The 22,184-nt window shown below is 39.4% G+C and overlaps 1 protein-coding gene and 1 long non-coding RNA gene across 2 annotated transcripts in view; one reads left to right on the forward strand and one right to left on the reverse strand.

Moving 5' to 3' along the window:
• ntf3 (neurotrophin 3) overlaps positions 1-22,184 on the forward strand; it is a 118,006-nt gene that overhangs the window by 13,079 nt on the left and 82,743 nt on the right. The gene's annotated exons all lie outside the window — the stretch shown is intronic.
• LOC133606910 (uncharacterized) overlaps positions 8,915-22,184 on the reverse strand; it is a 193,238-nt gene continuing 179,968 nt past the window's right edge. Inside the window, exon 3 of the long non-coding RNA XR_009815325.1 lies at positions 8,915-9,170. This is a non-coding gene — a long non-coding RNA (uncharacterized lncRNA). The remainder of the gene's footprint in view (positions 9,171-22,184) is intronic.

Genomic DNA, 22,184 nt, shown 5'->3' on the forward strand with positions numbered 1-22,184 from the left:
GGTTTCTGAAGTGTTCCTGAGCCCATGTGGTGATATCCCTTACACATTGATGTCGCTTGTTGATGCAGTACAGCCTGAGGGATGGAAGGTCACGGGCTTAGCTGCTTACGTGCAGTGATTTCTCCAGATTCTCTGAACCCTTTGATGATATTACGAACCGTAGATGGTGAAATCCCTAAATTCCTTGCAATAGCTGGTTGAGAAAGGTTTTTCTTAAACTGTTCAACAATTTGCTCACGCATTTGTTGACAAAGTGGTGACCCTCGCCCCATCCTTGTTTGTGAAAGACTGAGCATTTTTTGGGAAGCTGTTTTTATACCCAATCATGGCACCCACCTGTTCCCAATTAGCCTGCACACCTGTGGGATGTTCCAAATAAGTGTTTGATGAGCATTCCTCAACTTTATCAGTATTTATTGCTACCTTTTTCTTTGTCACGTGTTGCTGGCATCAAATTCTAAAGTTAATGATTATTTGCAAAAAACAAAGTTTATCAGTTTGAACATCAAATATGTTGTCTTTGTAGCATATTCAACTGAATATGGCTTGAAAATGATTTGCAAATCATTGTATTCCGTTTATATTTACATCTAACACAATTTCCCACATTTTGTTCTCTAAATTTGGCCCCCCGTGTCAAAATAATTGCCCAGGCCTGGTCCAAAGGGCCAAGCTGCCGTGTTAGAGCAGCGGATGAAAGTCTGAACTTTTTCCCTGTGCTCTTCTGCTCTGATCAAGTCTTGCATGCAATTGTCAACGTCCGCTGGCTACATGACATGATGGTTTATTCCTTGAGCCCAGAGTTTACACATTCTTGTCACACAACACTGGGTACGACGTGGCGCAGTTGGGAAAGTGGCCGTGCCAGCAACCTCATGGTTCCCGGTTCGATCCCCAGCTTCTACCAACCTGGTCACGTCCGTCATGTACCGTGCGTCGCCCAGGGAAGAAAAGATGCCACAAGTGGTGTTCAATAGTTGTGGAAAGGTTTGCCAATCAATGCTGATCACAAACATTGATCACTTGGCTCATATTTGGCAGTTTGGTCCGAGCTACTGCTCACTGTTTGTGGACGTCCATAAGTTAAAGGTCCTATTGTGTTTTTTTTCCCTACATTTAAAATAACTCCTTGGGGTCTGCACAGAATGAAATGATGGTTCTTCTGGGAAAAATGTGCATTGATTTTGTTTTACAGACTTATTTCCAAGTCACTTTTTTGCTCCCTTTCAGAGGGTTAGTTGTTAGTCCTGTCCTCAGCACCCGCCTGTCAGCTTTTTAGCTTCCTAGCTTTGATTGTGCACATCACCACAACACAACATCCCAGATGATATGGCAAGATCAGATGTGGGCAGACAAAAGCCAGGAAGGTTCGCCCAGCTGACGTACAGGTCTATACACTTACTGCAGAGTCTAACTTTCTAATGCCAGATCCTGGACGTATACATGTACAGCACATGTGTATATTGACAACAATAGGCTTTTCTCTTTAATATAATGTCAATAACTCTGCTGCACAGCTGCTTCAAGTTATAAACAACACAGGCTAAAGGCTAAACTACTTAGGCAATAACGGATTATATGCCTTACTCGTCCATTGCCAAACACAGTAGGCACTGATCCAAATAAAAGCAGGAAAATCATTCTTTATTTTGCCGGAGGACAGTGATGCTATTGTCTTAAAGTAGAAGGCTAAGCTAGTTACACAACTCGAGTTAACATTGCCAACGAATCATTCACACATTTCTAACTTAATGTTGTTAATTACGGTTTTATTGTCTCCTCCATTGCCATAAATAGTAGTCACGGAGCACGCCTTTAAAAGTAGTTTTCCGGAAAATCCATCTTTTAGTGTGTGAAACAGGACACTTCCTGGCAAAGACTAGAAGCCACTTCTTCACATGAAAGTTAGCCAGGCACTTGTTACTTCTTCAGATGGAACTGGAGGTTTGACTGGTGTCCTGTGTTGGCTAATACAACCATGACAGCCGGTTCCTTCTTTGAGTCCAATCTTGGCCATTTTGCTGTCGCATGAACTAAAAATGGCGGATAGCTATCATATGGATAATCTTCTGACCATGTTCCTAATTGGTGACGTCACTAATTGTGCTGTTTGGAGGAAGTATGAAGGAAGGCAAGATCAATTTGATAAATATCTCCGCCATGCCTCCACACGTCGATTTCACATTTTCTGGATTTATGCAAATCTCAAATACACAAAAACAAAGTCTGTTTTGCATTAGAGGGCCCCTTTAATAGAACCTCAAATACGGCAAATAAACGACATTTCTTACAAGTCTACATGACTGTGGAAGTGGAAAAATAGAGGCTGAAAATAGCAAACATGGAGCAAGAGAGCCGCAGACGAGCAGGAATAAAACTAATGCTAAGCTAGCTTGAAAGGACAGAAGAAATAAGTGCTTAGTAAAGTCTAAGAAGTTTAGTTGAGATAATAATGAGTCATATATTGGAATATGGGATCCATTATCCGTGTGGTTTTGGTCCTGGTCGTGGAACTGTGGACCAGCTCTATACTCTCAGCAGGGTGCATGGGAGCTTGCCCAACCAGTCTACATGTGCTTTGTGGACTTGGAGAAGGCATTTGACCGTGTCCCTCGGGAAGTCCTGTGGGGAGTGCTCAGAGAGTATGGGGCATCGGACTGTCTGATTGTGGCAGTCCGCTCCCTGTATGATCAGTGTCAGAGTTTGGTCCGCATTGATGGCAGTAAGTCGGACACGTTTCCAGTGAGGGTTGGACTCCGCCAAGGCTGCCCTTTGTCACCCATTCTGTTCTGAACTTTTATGGACAGAATTTCTAGGCGCAGTCAGGGCGTTGAGGGGATCCGGTTTGGTGGCTGCAGGATTAGGTCTCTGCTTTTTGCAGATGATGTGGTCCTGATGGCTTCATCTGGCCAGGATCTTCAGCTCTCACTGCAATGGTTCGAGTGTGAAGCGACTGGGATGAGAATCAGCACCTTCAAGTCCAAGTCCATGGTTCTCGCCCGGTAAAGGGTGGAATGCCATCTCCGGGTTGGGGAGGAGACCCTGCCCCAAGTGGAGGAGTTCAAGTACCTGGGAGTCTTGTTCACGAGTGAGGGAAGAGTGGATCGTGAGGTCGACAGGCGGATCAGTGCGGCGTCTTCAGTAATGCGGACGCTGTATCGATCCGTTGTGGTGAAGAAGGAGCTGAGCCGGAAGGCAAAGCTCTCAATATACTGGTCGATCTACGTTCCCATCCTCACCTATGGTCATGAGCTTTGGGTTATGACCGAAAGGACAAGATCACGGGTACAAGCGGCCCAAATGAGTTTCCTCCGCCGGGTGGCGGGTCTCTCCCTTAGAGATAGGGTAAGAAGCTCTGTCATCCGGGAGGAGCTCAAAGTAAAGCCGCTGCTCCTCCACATGGAGAGGAGCCAGATGAGGTGGTTCGGGCATCTGGTCAGGATGCCACCCGAACCCCTCCCTAGGGAGGTGTTTAGGGCACGTCCGACCTGTAGAAGGCCACGGGGAAGACCCAGGACACGTTGGGAAGACTATGTCTCCTGGCTGGCCTGGGAACGCCTCGGGATCCCCCGGGAGGAGCTGGACAAAGTGGCTGGGGAGAGGGAAGTCTGGGCTTCCCTGCTTAGGCTGCTGCCCCCGCGACCCGACCTCGGCTAAGCGGAAGAAGATGGATGGATGGATGGATGGATGGATCCATTATTTCAATGTAACTACTCAATTAACCTAAAATATGACTTCTTTGTGGTAAATATTGGACACAATGTGCTTAGTGTAAGTCTCTGTCACACTTTTGTTCTTTTTTTTCGTGTTTTTATTACATTTCTAATAAATGTCTGTGATGACAATGTCAATGAGGGATGTCTAATCACTGCTATGTTGGAATTCTTATTAATATTGATAATGCTGTTATTATTCATTTTTGTTCTACTACTTTTGGTTTGTTTTGTGTCATGTTTGTGTGTCCTCCCCATTGATTGCTGTTCTGAATGTTACTGGGCCGGGTTTGGGTTTGGAATTGTATTATTATTGTATTATTCCGTATTATTTTGTTGGACTGATTAATAAAAAATTAAAAAAAAGAGAAAATACACAAAAACAAGTAGCAATAAGTAAGAAAAGCTTGTTTTGCATTATAGGGCCCAGCTGTCATTCTTCTTATGTTTGAAATCAACCTGTGACTCTTTAATCTTCCACAGCTCATTAGCAGCCAACTCTTAAATGCCCACATCACTTTTTTTGAACAAATGCTCCTCATACATATTCTGATATTGGTATCTTTGCAAGTGATTGAAGTGACCACTGTGTTATCGCCACTGTTAGGCAAGCTAAGCCTGAGGCCACAAATTCTTTTTAAACGTGATTTTCAGCATTTTTGTGAACAAACTTTTTAATCATGATTTCTGGCTCTTTGATTGGTCCAGGATGACTCTTTTTAGTCATGTTGAGTTGGCTTGGAAATACTTTCACCATGCATTTATCAACACTATAAACAGACATACTCCTCTGTGTACATTCAGAGTGAAAAGTAGAAATGATCCTTGGTTCTCTCCTGGACTGTCCAGTCCACTGAAAGAAGGGCCAGGGTGACAAAAACCAAATCCCAGGCTGACTGGATGGTTTTCAAGCAGCTCAGAAGTCGCTGTACTTCTCTTGTCAAGAAGTCCAAGTCTGAGTTTTATCTTTCGCAAACCACTAGTAGCTTAAATGATCCCCAAAAATCTAGAAAAATGTCCTATGGAAGTAAAACCACAAAAGATCTGCCAACTTGCATTGTGAAAGATTCATGTAGTCTGACTGACAAATCAGCCATACTGCTTCTTTGACTCCTTATCTCCACATCCAAATCAGCCGTTCAGAAGGTCTGCATGTCACCATCACTTCACACTTCCATATCTCATACGATTAGTTTTACAAGTGGACCCTGGTCAATCTGCAGGTTCCTGACAAACTTCATTCTAAATTCAGCCGTTGATTTTATTGCAGAACCTCTTGCGCATATTTTTTTTATCTTTCTTTGTCCAGTGATGAGATTCCGAACATTCGGAAATGAGCCTGTTTTACCGTTAATAAAACAGCTGTTAATAAGTACAGACCCGTCTCTAAGTTATGCGTCTTAGCTAAAGTTCTTGAAAAGTTTGTTAAAGAATTCTTAGACAGCAATAGTCTACTTTCTGAACATCAATCAGGTTTTAGAAAGAGCCATAGCACCATAACCGCTGATTTCAAAGTTGTGAATGACATTATTGAAGCATTGAATCGCAAACAATATTGTGCAGATCTATCTATCGACCTGCCAAAAGCATTTGACACGGTCAACCAGATCATTCTGGCAGACAGGATTGGCCTATTTCAGCATAATGTCAAGTGCTTTTCTAATTACCTGTCCGATAGAAACCAATGCTCGATCCTCTTCGTCCTTCTCTGTTTTAAACGGTGTACCTCAGGGTCCCACATTGGGTCCGTTGTTTTTCATTTATGTAATTATTATCTGTGATAATGTGTCAGATGCTTCGTTCCATTTTTACGCAGATGACACGGTCATATATTGTTCATCTCCCGTTGTTGCGTGAACCTTTGAGCTCCCACAGTCAGCTTTTGATGTTGTTCAGTCCCTGAGAGTAGGGCTAAATGCACAACAATCTAAGGTGGTGTTATTTTCAAATGGTAAACGACTGCCATTGAGCAACCCAAAAATATCAACTGCTCATAAGGTTGAACTTGAAATGGTCACAACATCTAAGTAGTTGGGAATTGTCATTGGTGACAACTCGTCTTTTAAACCTCACATTGAAAAACTTGTGGTTAAACAAAAAATTCAATTGGGATTTTTCTTAAATTACAAGTTAGGAAACGCTTGATTCTGACCTTTTTTATGCCTTTGCTAGATTATGGAGACTTACCTTTTATGAATGCACCCTACTCTTATTTGAAAAAACTGGATGGTGTAAATCACTGTGCCTTACCGGTTGTTATACCCCTATTTTAGCGTCCCTTCACTGGCTCCCTGTGCGATACCGAATACATTTTAAACTCCTTTTATTTGTTTTTAAATGTCTAAACAACCTCGCGCCAACCTATCTCTCCGACCTCCTTCAGCCTTACTGCCCCACCCGATCCTTAAGATCAGCCGATCAGCTGCTGTTGACGGTCCCTGACACAAGGCTGAAGCTTAGAGGTGACAGAGCTTTCGCCGTTGCTGCTCCCAAGCTCTGGAACGACCTACCCCTGAGTGTTAGACAAGCCTCCTCTCTTCCTGTTTTTAAATCTCTCTTAAAAACATACTTTTATTCCATGGCTTTTAACACTGAGTGATATCCATCCTGCAATGGCGCCCCATAATACACCTGCTGTGATCCTGTTTTTATGTTTTTATGTTTTTATTAATTCTATTTTAATTATTTATTTTTTTATCGTGTTCTGTTTGTGTTGTGTTGTGTTTGCTCGGTACTCGTTTTATCTTTTAACCTGTTCATTGTACAGCACTTTGGCTACCCCTGTGGTAAATTTTAAATGTGCTCTATAAATAAAGTTGATTTGATTTGATTTGATTTATAACCTTGTCCACCATTGCACTTTGTATGCAAACTGTCCGTCTTTGTCAGTACGCATATTTTTCTCTATGGTTGTGTTTTACATATAAATCACTTCTTGGTCTGGTTCCAGATATTTGTGTTCTTCTGTGTAGAGACTCCAGTCGCTACAGCTTAAGGTGACAGGACATAATTATAATGTTTGTTACTAGAGCCAACACAAATCTTGGACAAAAAGCCTTCAGATTTGCTGCTCCATGGTCTTGGAAGAACTGAGGCTACCTGAGCTGATCACTTTGGGGGGAATTTCAGGGCATTTAAAAGGATAGAGAAACTGTTTCTATTGGGCATTGTACTTGTTTTTACTGAAACATTTGATACTTTTTGATGTTAATAAATGCAAGTCATTTGTTTTGAGTTGTGGTGTGTGACTGCTGCTGCTTCTCTTCTTAGATTTATTTCTGGGACTTTGTTTTAGCTGCCCTCTTGGCCAGGTCACTCTTGGAAAAGAGATTTTAATCTCAAAGAGTTTTGACCTGGTTAAATAAAGGGTATTGATTCGGAGTAATGGTACATAATCCTAAATATTATCATGGAGTATGAGGCGTGCTTGCAGGCATCAATGATCAGGGCTCTCTAGTCTTCTCTATGTATGAGTTTGATATTATTGATATTTCCGATAAGAAATGTTTTGATATATGTTGGAGCTGGAGCTTTCTTTCCTACTACTTTTCCTGTTAACATCACTTTTTCTAAGCTGTCTTTTCTGATGAGATGTTCAGCTGCCTCTTTGAATGGTTGCAATCACAGATCTTCTTGTTTTTCCCAACACCAATACCTCTTCATTACTTCTTTTCAGTTCATCATATATGGAAAATTTTTTCTGAAAAACCCATTTCAGTTTCCTCTAATTGTCTCAGTTGTTGATTATTTCAAGTCCAGCATTCCCAGCCGTAGAGTAGGACAGACCATACATAGGTCTTGAGAACTCTTGAGTTTGGTGTCAAGTGAGATGTTTCTATTTCTACTATTTTGTTAAAGCTGGCCATCCGTTTGTTTATCTCTTTTTCACATCTAGCATCAGATGACAATGTTTGTTCCCAACAGGTGTAAAAGAAAGGGCATCTCTATCCTCCTTCAAAACCGCACTAAAAGAACACCTCCAGGCAACTAAAACCCTAAACTAACACCCTCCCCCCACCACATCCCACCTCCCCGGATTGTAAATAATCAAATGTAATAATCAAATGTATATACTTGTTCTTATGCTATCTGAACTCACTATGTTCTCTGCTCGCTGTACATATCCTACCAAGTCACACCTACACTGTTTCAATGTCCATTTCTCTGATGATGCAATTGTTGATGACTGAAGTGCTGATATCAACCAAACCCTCCTCATCACACCCCCAGGATTGTAAATAATGTAAATAATTGAATGTATATACTCTGATGATTAACTTGTGTGATGACTGTATTATGATGATAGTATGTATTTGTATCATGAATTGATTAGCGTGGACTTAAACAAGTTGAAAAACGTATTGGTGTGTTACCATTTAGTGGTCAATTGTACGGAATATGTACTTCACTGTGCAATCTACTAATAAAAGTCTCAATCAATCAATCAATCAATCAATGAGACGCCGAGGTGTTTAATCCTCTTGTTTTATGTCCTTGTTGTTGTTTCTTGTTATTGTCAACACTTGCAACTTTCCTACCACTTTCCATTTTACTTCATGGGTGTCATGATCTGTGGTCATGCTTTGTTTGGTTATGCTCTGTTGGTTTTTGGACTCTTTTAGTTCCTGTTTGATGCACTCTTGTTTGTTTTGGTTGCCATGGTGGCATGATTTTCACCTGCTGCTGGTGTTCGGACACATGTCAATCATGACATGACTATTTAACCCTGTAGTTGCCAGGTAGTCAGCCTGGCGACATTCCCCCTGATACTCTAGATCAGTGGTTCTCAAATGGGGGTATGCATACCCCTGGGGGTACTTGAAGGTATGCCAAGGGGTACGTGAGATTTTTTTTTAAATATTCTAAAAATAGCAACAATTCAAAAATCCTTTATAAATATGAATAAAAACCTATCTTTTTGTCCAAATAGTTCAAGAAAGACCACTACAAATGAGCAATATTTTGCACTGTTATTCTATGTAATAAATCAGAAACTGATGACATAGTGCTGTATTTTACTTCTTTATCTCTTTTTTTCAACCAGAAATGCTTTGCTCTGATTAGGGGGTACTTGTATTAAAAAAAAATTCACAGGGGGTAAATCACTGAAAAAAGGTTGAGAACCACTGCTCTAGATCACTCCGATGACTCTATTTGATACTCTGTTTTTGCTCGGTCCATGCCATAGTTCTTGTTACAGTAAGTGTTTTTTTGTTTCATGTCCTTAGTCTGTTTAAGTGTTAGTTTTTGTACTCTGCGCCAAGTTTGTGTCTCCGCCTTGTGTGCGCCTTTTGTTTTTGTTTGTACTTTATTGAGTAGAGATTAAATCATGTTCCTACCTTCTTCCGATGTCCGGTCCTGTCCGTTTGCACCACGGGAAAACATTCCTCGCGGCGAGCTGCGAAATCCTCGCAGCAAGCTGCTTCATAGTCCACGCCGTGACAATGGGAATGTCTGCTGTGAAAATGAGGCCAGAAAAACAACACAGTAAGACTTACTGTATAATCAATAGTGTATGTATTTGTACAAGCTCGAGTACTTGTTACACGCACATCAACAGTTTCAATTATTAGACTTCAATGACCTTTTATGAGGGGGGAATAGACATACCTTCTATATTTCTACTTCCAGTATACTTCTTCCTATCTATCCATGTTTACTGTACATGTGTCATTATTTATTTACACTATTTATTAGAGCAATGTTGGAGGCACATTAGATATAGCTAAAACGTGACAATCTTGTAGTGGTTATCTTAGTCCAGGGGTCGGCAACCCAAAATGTTGAAAGAGCCATATTGGACCAAAAATACAAAAACAAATCTGCCTGGAGCCGCAAAAAATTTAAAGACATACTACATACAGATAGTGTGTCATGGAATTAAGAGGACTTAAAGGAAACAAAATGACCTCAAATATACCTACAAATGAGGCATAATGATGCAATATGTACAAATAGCTAGCCTAAATAGCCTGTTAGCATCGATTAGCTTGCAGTCATGCAGTGACCAAATATGTCTGATTAGCACTCCACACAAGTCAATAACATCAACAAAACTCACCTTTCATGCACAACGTTAAAAGTGTGGTGGACAAAATGAGACAGAAAAAGAAGTGGCATAAAACACGTCCTAGAAAGTCGGAGAAAGTTATACATGTAAACAAACTACGGTGAGTTCAAGGACCGCCAAAATTAGTAGGACAAAACGGCGCTCGCCAAATACTCGAATCAGTGACGCATGTTTAATATAAACAGTGTGCTTTATAACAATTGGGGAGATTTGTGTCATGTTTGTCCTCCTACAGAAACCATATTAAAACAAAAATAGATTTTTTTCCCTTCATCTTTTTCCATTTTTCATACATTTTTGGAAAAAGCTCCAGAGAGCCATTAGGGCGGCGCTAAAGAGCCGCATGCGGCTCTAGAGCCGCGGGTTGCCGACCCCTGTCTTAGTCTGTTATTGTTAGACACTTATGTTAAGTAAACTGAAGTTATTTTAATTTGGATTATATTACTTTTGCCTTCTTGTCATTTTCTGTAAAGCACTTTGAATTGCCATGTGTACAAATTGTGCTCCGTGGATAAACTTGCCTCCCAGCAAGCACAAGACATTGATGCAACGTTGATTATACGTACGTGTCCTTTAAAACTGACTTTGAAACAACGTTACAAAATAGTTGTATTTGTAAATTGAGACAACTTCGATGTCTAATGTTGGATTCATGTTGTTGGTTGGGAAATGACCAAATTTCAATGTTAAATCAACGTCAGAACCCAACAGTAGGGGTGTAACGATACGTGTATTTGTATTGAACCGTTTCGGTTCGGAGGTGTACCGAACGAGTTTCCACACGGACATATTAAGTAGCGTAACGCACGTTGTGTAAACAATGCACACCGAGGCACAACACACGGCACGCTAGCAGCTAACGGGCTAGGATAGACTGACCATACGTCCTCTTTTCACCGGACATGTCCTCTTTTGCGGAGCTGTCAGGGCGGAGTTTCTTAAATGCCTCAAATGTCCGGCATTTTGAGTTAGGGTTGCGTGTATTTTCAATGTATGTTCAGGGTTAAGAAGGGGTTAAAAACAAAACAAACAGCAGCATTGGTGAGGGAGGGGCAGAGACAGAGAGAGAGAGAGAGAGAGAGTTATGATAAACGTCAGGCTCTGCTTTTTATCCATAGATTTATCACATTTAATTTTTTATTATCTATAGCAGGGGTGTCAAAAGTGTGCCATTTGCGGCCCACAGCTAATGTTTTAAAGGCCCACGGCACATTCTAAAAATACTATTCAAATAAACAAAAACATAACAAAAGTGAAATAAAAAAGCTTAAAGGTTAAATGTAGTTCAGAAAAAGTTGCAATGTTGATTAATAAAACAAAGATGTTTTTTTTCTCTTTCAAACTGTCATTGCTCAAAACATAATATTGAATCAAAATCAATGTTATTATGAATTATTGACCTATCCAAGATTCCCATTACTTCACATCAAATATTACACTAAGACAAATATTTTGGTGGAAAATTTTGCAAATTTGGTAAATAAATAACCCAAAAATTTATATTTTGTTGTTTTCTTACTGTACCAAAAATGAACCGAACCATGACCTCTAAACCAAGAAAAAAATAAAAAATAAAAAAAAATAAAAAAATAAAAAAATAAACCAAGGTATGTACCGAACCGAAATTTTTGTGTAACGTTACACCCCTACTCAACAGTGAATAAACGTGGTCAAAAAGCACGTTGTTTCAACGTTGTATTTAAGTTAATTGAAGGTTGTTTCAATGTCTTGTGCCTGCTGGGCTTGCCTTAGAGTCAAGGTTGGCTTTCTCCCTTCACTGTTAGTTTTATATTCAGTTCAACCAGCGTCCTCTACAGTGGACCTTTGATTTTGGTCTATTTATTTTGTCATAGTTCCAGCAGCAATCTGCTGTTTTTAAGGACCTGCTGCAAAAATATTTTCTGAAGTGAACTGGAGTGTCACCAGTTGAAAAGTCCAAATAATGAAAGAGAGGAGCGGAAATAGAGCCTTGAGGAACTCAAGTTCAGCAACATCTTGGTTACATGAATCACATTACCAACATCATTTGTAATCACTAAAAAGGAGAGGACTTAAAAGAGGAAGTGCACTTTTTTTTCTTTAAATGTTGCTTATAATTCCCAATCTTTATGAGAGACAAGAACACATACATCTTGTTTTTAATGCATTCTAAATCGTCAATAAAACCCAATAAATAAACATCCAAAAAGTGCCACCAATACTCATTTACATGTTGTGAGCTGAATATGATCACTATAATATATCATAATAATATTATTACTATCAGCGATATTGTTATTCTAAGAGGTGACATTAAAGACCGACACTGACCAGATGCCGCCTTGTTGACATCCGCTGGTGAGCTGCTCTCTTGCCTCGGAGCTGGTGAAAGTTCATTGTAGATGAGAAATAATGTGGACATAAATGCGAGAACTTTAGACTTGGAGATGACCAGAAAGGGAACGAAAAGACGCTGGTTTGCACCCACTCTCGTTTTTTAAACTTTCGCGAGGACTAAGAGTCATTCTTCATCTAAACAGGAAGATATTAACATCCTAAAAGAGAGCAGACATTGTTCAGTACGCGATTGTTTTATTATGTTTGTTGTCTCTCATGATTAGTAGTGTTGCTGTTGTTGAAGGGAAAGTAAATGTGATGCGTTTGGGAAATTAATACACCCATGTATGCCTAACATGATCAAAATATGTATATATTACATGTTATTATGAATGTTACTAGATACTACATATATACTTACATCATGTATATATTACATGTTATTATGAATGTTACTACATGACATATATACTTACATCATGTATATATTACATGTTATAATGAATGTTACTACATGACATATACCCTTACATCATGTATATATTACATGTTATTATGAATGTTACTACATGACATATATACTTACATCATGTATATATTACATGTTATTATGAATGTTACTACATGACATATATACTTACATCATGTATATATTACATGTTATTATGAATGTTACTACGTGACATATATACTTACATCATGTATATATTACATGTTATTATGAATGTTACTACATGACATATATACTTACATCATGTATATATTACATGTTATTATGAATGTTACTACATGACATATATACTTACATCATGTATATATTACATGTTATTATGAATGTTACTACATGACATATATACTTACATCATGTATATATGACATGTTATTATGAATGTTACTACATGACATATATACTTACATCATGTATATATTACATGTTATTATAAATGTTACTACATGACATATATACTTACATCATGTATATATTACATGTTATTACAAATGTTACTACATAACATATATACTTACATCATGTATATATTACATGTTATTATGAATGTTACTACATGACATATATACTTACATCATGTATACATTACATGTTATTATAAATGTTACTACATGACATATATACTTACATCATGTATATATTACATGTTATTATGAATGTTACTACGTGACATATATACTTACATCATGTATATATTACATGTTATAATGAATGTTACTACATGACATATATACTTACATCATGTATATATTACATGTTATTATGAATGTTACTAGATACTACATATATACTTACATCATGTATATATTACATGTTATTATGAATGTTACTACATGACATATATACTTACATCATGTATATATGACATGTTATGAATGTTACTACATTACATATATACTTACAACTTATGGATGTTTTTTAACGGCTGACTTGTGCTTGCATTTACTTACTGCATAAAAAACATGAATTGTCTTCCATAAGGACAACATTCCAGGACGAGTGCAGTTCCTCTTTAAAGGGCTGCCTTGAAGAACACCTCAGTAATGTAAATCACAAGTTTGTATGTTTGCTCGTCATGTTGAAATACTGCCTATGTGTTGACATGGTCCAAGTTCCTCTATACAACAGGAGCACTCTCCTCTTTTTAGGAATTGGCTGGTGTCACTATGATGTCATTCCTAGGCCAGATTTGAGTTGAATAGCCGTGATTGACGCCCTTTTTGCAAATCAACACGCCAACTGCTCAAACAAAAGTAGTGTAATAGTGAGCTACAGGTGTGGTTGTTACAGTTACTGCTGTGCTCTGGTGGCCAACCGCTTGGCAGAAAGCGTCTGCAGGATGATGATGATGATGATGATGATGGGAGTGGTCCACACGTATAGGATGAGACGCCAGGAGGTGACATCTGTGTCGGCTTCATGGCCACTTTGATATTTGAACCGGCAGATGTTCTAATGTCTGCGGGCTAAAACCTGCTGCCCAGTATGTCAAACACACACACACACACACACACGCACACACACACACACACACACACACACACACACACACACACACACACACACACACACACACACACACACACACACACACACACACACACACACACACACACACACACACACACACACACACACACACCTAATCCTTGCTTGTCCTGCCATTTGGTTTTAACTGGAACCTTTAAATAAAACTAATCCTAACTTTAATCCCCAGCCTGAAGCTAAATATCCAAACCTTAAAGGGACTCTGAAAGAAGCGAGGGCCCAGTTTTGTCTCTTGGAATGTCCTTTACGCTTTTTGGAATGGCGTTGGAAGAGTAATGCCACCGCTTGCTGTTTATGACCAGCAAATGTGAAGAAAGTCTGTCATCTTCCTCGCTTGTTTGCTCCACTTTTTGAAGTTCCTGCTTGAAGGACTTGATACCACCTTTGACCTGTTCATGTCCACCACAAGCTTGGCCAACCAATGTACTCTGCAATGGACGTTTGTATTTGCTCTATTTATTTAGTCATTTTGACAAAACACCAACGTGCACTGCAGAGGACGCTGGGTCTATCAATTCAGTAAGCTGCAGACATTGTTAGCACTGTAGCTCACATGCTGCGGCTATGCTAGTGTTGCCAACATAATTGGTCTTACGACAGTTTACAAGTTTATTCGGGGAGACGTCATGCTTTAGTTTGCAAGAAAAGATTCCAGTGAGTTAGCGTACAAAATTCCCATAGCGGACACCCTAGCATCCAACCAAAACATTCAATGTTGCGCTAGCAGTGCTTGAAAAATCACTTTTAAAAAGTAATTCATTATAGTTACCTGCTACTTTGCCAAGAAAGTCATTGAATAACTAATAAAATTACTCTTTAATAAATGTGATTAATTACAGGGGAGAGTAATATTGAGTTACTGAAAAAATATCTGATGTTTCATGAGAGCAGAGTGTGTGTATGTGCCTTTAAAAGGCGGTGGCTGTTGCTAAGTGACGTCAGTGCCCAGACAGAGCAGCATCAGCTCAGCTGAGTTTGTTTGCTCTTGCGGGACGGCATCTCTGTTGAGTCTTTTGACTGCATTGTGCTAGCGCTAGCTAATACAGAGACTGAATGTGCTTTGATGGCTGTAGTCTCCTTGTCCACCTGTGGGGTATTGTAGGATAGCAAGCTTGTCACTTCAATCCATATGTTGTTCATTGTTCCCTCAAAGTAGCAGTGTGTGTATAAGTGTGTACTCACAAGTGTGTTGTTTGCTGTGTGATGTTGCCGCTTCCTATTTGACATCACCTTTTATTTTAGTGTTGCTATTTGTAAAAAGTTACTTCCTGCAGTGAACTTGCAGAGCTTCTGACACTGTCTTGTTGAAATACAACTACATCGAAATTAGCATGCCACGTTACATCAAACGTCTCGCTAACGCCGTTATAACGTCCATAAAAGTAATTAGATTACTTGTTACAAGCAAAAGTAATGAAGAGTAACACCTTTTTTACCGCTGCTATTCGGAAAACTGCTTACTAGCTAGTAGAGATGCGCGGATAGGCAATTATTTCATCCGCAACCGCATCACAAAAGTCGTCAACCATCCGCCATCCACCCGAACTAACATTTAATCAAAACCGCACCCGCCCGCCATCCGCCATCCGCCATCCGCCACCCGCCCGTTGTTATATATCTAATATAGACAATGCAAGGCATTAGTGAGGTTATAAAGCTTTTGCCTGTTAAAGAAAGGAGACTGATCCAATGCAGCAAAGACATTTAATGCGTGCCACGCTGTCAGACGCCCAGACGCACACCAGTGCGCAATCATCTGGGAGCCGCGCTGAGCGCACCTCCAAGCGCACTCGCGCCACTCAAACTGCTGCAGGCAGCTGCGTTCGATCTTGTTTTAACATCCTGTGGCACTCTTCTGGGATCACGGCGGACGAAACTGCTCATGCTCAGGGTGTTTGTGGAGGTTCGGGGTTTTGCACAAATGTGATGCACCATGTTAGATGTCCCGGTTTTGTGACTGTCGTAGACATAAACAGCGTCGCAGCTCTTGCAAATCACGTAGCCAGCATTACTATCATCCTGATTTACAACCTCATAAAAACGAGTCCACGCTGAACCTTTCTGGCCTTTTCCCCCCTGGTCTTTAGTATTCCCTTTTTTAGTTTGTCGCGTACCACGTTTGCTGCCGGCGTTGCCATCTCTTTTTTTCTTCTTCTTCTGTTGTGGCATATGCTGCAGGTGCCTGCTCGTTTTTCGTATGTGGGTAACAACATTTAACTATGTATATATATTTCCGAATTGGTTTAACTGCCACCCGCCTGAATCTATTTAAAATCTAATTTTTTTTTATTTCAACCGCCCGACCCGGCCCGCGGATAAAATCTAATTTTTTTTTTATTTCAACCGCCCGACCCGCGGATAATCCGCGGACTCCGCGGTTGTGTCCGCAAACCGCGCATCTCTAAAAGCTTTGCTTTTTGTCTTTCTAGGAATCCAAGACGATTGAAGCATATTGAATGATTGTGTCCAACATTACACAATCAGACCTCCACCTTGTTGGTGGGATTATCAACAAACACTGTCAATTGTCTCTTACGAGGCACCGTTGGAGTACGGCTCTTCATGTGCATAGGAAAATTAACTGGTTTCGTTTTGGCAATTGTTACATAACACTAAGGCTGAAACGACGCGTCGACGTAGTCGACGTCATCAGTTACGTAAATACGTCGACGCCGTTTTTGTGCGTCGGCGCGTCGCATATTTACGTCACACTACTGTCATGGCGGAGCGCAAAGCAGACGATGCGAGCGAGGGGAAAAAAGCACGCCAAAAGTCGTCAAAAGTGTGGGAGTATTTCAATAAACGGCCTAATAATGTTGTTGTATGCACACTGTGTCGAGCGGAAATGGCCTATCATAGCAGCACAACGGCTATGAAGGAACATTTGAAAAGAAAACCCCCGACAGCGTTCTTGCCATCACCATCAACAAGTCAATCGTCCGCGTGCGTATACGTTGTCATTATTACACAAAAACATGAATGTGTCATTTGTATCTGCGTTGTAAATTCATAAACTAAAGCACCGTTTCGCTCTGAGAGGCGCGTTTGGCGTGCCTGTTCAGTGTTTACAAAGACGCGCTCCTCTTTAACGCTGTGGAGAGGCGGCGGCGGCGAGCGAGCGGCGAGGCGGGGCGCGCTGGGAGCGACGCCGCAATCGTGCCCAGGTGCGCGATCCGCGCAGTTGGAAGAGAAAAGACTTTGTGTTAAATTAAAAGATTGTAAACCTGGCAAAGCCGTCTGGCGTTCAGTCTGTCGGTCCTGAAAGAACCCCACGGCACAAGACGTGTCACAAACGCTAACGTTAATTAGTTGTGCAAATACCTTTTACAACATTAACAGTTACATATACTATGTACAAACCAACAATTAACTTTCACTTTAATCATACTATCATTGTTGTGTTATTAAGCAAAATAAGCAATACTTTTACTTTTGTTGAAATGTGTACACTGTACACTTTTTTGTATTGGATGTTTAGCTTTATTTTTGCACATTTTAGCAAATAAGCAATACTTTTACCTTTGTTGAAATGTTTACACTTGTTACAGAATATTTCCGTTTTGCACTTTTTTGTATTGGATGTTTATCTTTATTTTTGCACATTTTAAAGCAAAATAAGCAATACTTTTACTTTTGAAATGCTTATACTATTCCAGAATATTAAGATTTGCACTGGATGTTTACTTTTATATTTGCACATTAAAAAGCAAATAAGCTACTTTTAATTTTGCTAAATGTTAAAAGTTTTAAATGTTTACATTGTTACAGAATATTTTGTCATGTTGTTGTCAATGTTGACTGACTAGTGGCCATACTTTTTTTTTTGTAAATAAAAGCCATGCCTTTTGAAAAAACTGGCCTACATTTATTTTTTCCTCTTCATTTTAAATTAAAAAAAAAAATCGGTAAAAGGAAAAATAATCTATAGATTAATCGAAAAAAATAATCTATAGATTAACCAATTAATCGAAAAAATAATCTATAGATTAATCGATAGAAAAATAATCGTTAGCTGCAGCCCTACATAACACACACACACACACACACACACACACACACACACACACACACACACACACACACACACACACACACACACACACACACACACACACACACACACACACACACACACACACACGTCTGTGTGTAAAAAGAGCAACAGGGCTGGTCTTAAAAAAGACATTAACAGCCCTTTCACTGTTCCAGTTATGAGAAAGATTTCAAAAGAATAAATCAAAGTCCGGGTTGAAGCTCTGCAGAACCTTATCCTGCATGACATCACATGGTCTCATGCCTTTGTGACTGTATAAATGTCTTGGACATAAATCCAGAGGTAAAAACCCTCCTTCTAGAAACAAAAGCATTCCAGTAAAGAGTGGATGTCTCTCCAGATGTGTACTTGATGCTCATGGTTTGTAGCAGGATCTGACATCTTCAATCTGCACTAACTGTGAGGGCTTTTGGAGCGAGATGCTGAAATATTCAGAGGGAAATGCCAAACGTGTCCAGTGCATTAGCAGTGGTCATCACAAGTCACACCACTCAGCGAGTCTTTGTATTGGTAAAGAACAATAGTAGAATGAGGGGATAAACACGTGCAAACAATCCATATTTGATACCATCAATGATCCATACTCTGTCCTGTACTATCATCCTATTGGGGCAGAGGCTGTATGAGTGGACACTGATGCTCACACCAGAACTGGACATGAATTCAGAGGGTTAGTTAGGGAGGTGATGTTTTTGCAATCATTTAGGAATGGGCCAGGAGGGTCTTAGAGCAGGAATCACACCCCAGTACACTTCAAAACTCAGGAGGCAAACAAGAGTGCTCTTGTTGTATAGAACAACTTTTGTGCATTAAACAAACTTGTGATTGACATCATTGAGGTGTTCCTCAAGGTACCCCTTTAAGTCCTCTCCCTTTGGGCAGTTACATTGTTATGGAACTAAGGTGTTGCTGGAGCTTGTTTACTTCACATGCAGTCAGTAGTCATTGGATCAACTTATTTAGTTATACTAGTGGTGTTCCTCAAGGTTCCATCTTAGGTCCTCTCTTTTTCATAATGTGATTTATGTAAGATGTTTGTTTACTTCACATGCAGTCATTTTTGTTGAACTTATTTAGTTATACTAGTGGTGTTCCTCAAGGTTCCATCTTAGGTTCTCTCTTTTTCATAATGTGATTTATGTAAGATGTTTGTTTACTTCACATGCAGTCAGTAGTCATTGGATCAACTTATTTAGTTATACTAGTGCTGTTCCTCAAGGTTCCATCTTAGGTCCTCTCTTTTTCATAATGTGATTTATGTAAGATGTTTGTTTACTTCACATGCAGTCATTTTTGTTGAACTTATTTAGTTATACTAGTGGTGTTCCTCAAGGTTCCATCTTAGGTTCTCTCTTTTTCATAATGTGATTTATGTAAGATGTTTGTTTACTTCACATGCAGTCAGTAGTCATTGGATCAACTTATTTAGTTATACTAGTAATGTTCCTCAAGGTTCCATCTTAGGTTCTCTCTTTTTCATAATGTGATTTATGTAAGATGTTTGTTTACTTCACATGCAGTCAGTAGTCATTGGATCAACATATTTAGTTATACTAGTGGTGTTCCTCAAGGTTACATCTTAGGTCCTCTCTTTTTCATAATGTGATTTATGTAAGATGTTTGTTTACTTCACATGCAGTCAGTTGTCATTGGAACAACTTATTTAGTTATACTAGTGGTGTTCCTCAAGGTTCCATCTTAGGTCCTCTCTTTTTTTATAATGTGATTTATGTAAGATGTTTGTTTACTTCACATGCAGTCAGTAGTCATTGGATCAACTTATTTAGTTATACTAGTGGTGTTCCTCAAGGTTCCATCTTAGGCCCTCTCTTTTTCATAATGTGATTTATATAAGATGTTTGTTTACTTCACATGCAGTCAGTAGTCATTGGATCAACTTATTTAGTTATACTAGTAATGTTCCTCAAGGTTCCATCTTAGGTTCTCTCTTTTTCATAATGTGATTTATGTAAGATGTTTGTTTACTTCACATGCAGTCAGTAGTCATTGGATCAACTTATTTAGTTATACTAGCGGTGTTCCTCAAGGTTACATCTTAGGTCCTCTCTTTTTCATAATGTGATTTATGTAAGATGTTTGTTTACTTCACATGCAGTCAGTTGTCATTGGAACAACTTATTTAGTTATACTAGTGGTGTTCCTCAAGGTTCCATCTTAGGCCCTCTCTTTTTAATAATGTGATTTATGTAAGATGTTTGTTTACTTCACATGTAGTCATTTGTTCAACTTATTTAGTTATACTAGTGGTGTTCCTCAAGGTTCCATCTTAGGTCCTCTCTTTTTTCATAATGTGATTTATGTAAGATGTTTGTTTACTTCACATGCAGTCAGTAGTCATTTGTTCAACTTATTTAGTTATACTAGTGCTGTTCCTTAAGGTTCCATCTTAGGTCCTCTCTTTTTTTTCATAATGTGATTTATGTAAGATGTTTGTTTACTTCACATGCAGTCAATAGTCATTGGATCAACTTATTTAGTTATACTAGTGGTGTTCCTCAAGGTTCCATCTTAGGTCCTCTCTTTTTCATAATGTGATTTATGTAAGATGTTTGTTTACTTCACATGTAGTCATTTGTTCAACTTATTTAGTTATACTAGTGGTGTTCCTCAAGGTTCCATCTTAGGTCCTCTCTTTTGCATATTTTGGGCTATTCAACTAATGTACCGGGAGGTTAGTTAAAAAAAACCTTAACGCAGCACATTCTTACAAACACTAGAATGTTCCTGTTGTGTGGACCAGCAGTTCTTAATCTTTTTGTCCTCAGGGCTCAACTTTTCCACTCAAATATTAACACAAAAATAAAAATCTCAGTCTTGATATTATTTGAATTGAATGATTATATCTAACAAATTTACAACCGTGTCAAATGATATGAAAGCATGTGTTAATCACAAAGATGATTTATTCAACACAAACATTAGGCTTAGGGCAGGCTGATTAGAAAATGAGTACTAACCAAATACACTGCGTTTGAAGGGATGGGGTAAAGACCAAGGAGCTGGTCATTGACTTTGGGAGGTCGAGTCCAAGGTCACAACCTATTGTGATCGAGTGAGTCGAGGTACAGACCGTGGACTCATTCAAGTACCTCGGGGTGTGAGTGGACAATAAGCTGGACTGGACTGTGAACACGGACCACTTGTACAGGAAAGGACAGAGCAGGCTGTACTTCCTGAAGAGGCTGCACTCCTTCAACGTCTGTAAAAAACTCTTGTGGATGTACTACCAGTCTGTGGTTGTACTACCAGTCTGTGGTTGTACTACCAGTCTGTGGTTGTATTACCAGTCTGTGGTTGTACTACCAGTCTGTGGTTGCCAGTGTTCTGTACTACATGGTAGTTCAGTACATCTAAGAAGGACAGCTCCAGACTGGAGAAACTGATCAGGTTCTACGATGGGAATACAAGTGGACTCACTGGTGATGGTGGCAGAGAAGAGGACTGTGGAAAAACTAGTGAGCATCCTGGATGATGCCAGTCACCCTCTGCATAGCGTTGTCAGTAGCCAGAGGAGCCTGTTCACTGCTAGACTGCGTCATCCCAAGTGCAGGACTAATAGACTCAAACCCCCCCTAGGATGACAGGGGATGCAAAACAACTTATTATAATATTTTTCTATTTTGTTTCCATCCATTTATACCCCCATTATTTACTTTTTAAATTCGATCTCAACTCTGTACACTGCTGCTGGCATTGTAATTTTCCTGAGGGAACTCTCATGAAGGAATCAATAAAGTACTATATATCTATCTATCTATCTATCTATCTATAACATCCGGAAATGCAGTATTTGTGATCCATAAAACTTTCGGCAAATCAAAATTTAAGAAATTGTAGAGGAAAGTGCATTACTTTGAAGTGGACCAATAATGAATAATGAATCATTTGACCCGGCAAATATAAACAAAACAGAACTCCGGCGGAAAGCGATTGATTGATTGATTGATTGATTGA

The sequence above is a fragment of the Nerophis lumbriciformis genome, linkage group LG05 (assembly GCF_033978685.3).
Source record: "Nerophis lumbriciformis linkage group LG05, RoL_Nlum_v2.1, whole genome shotgun sequence".
NCBI lineage: Eukaryota > Metazoa > Chordata > Actinopteri > Syngnathiformes > Syngnathidae > Nerophis > Nerophis lumbriciformis.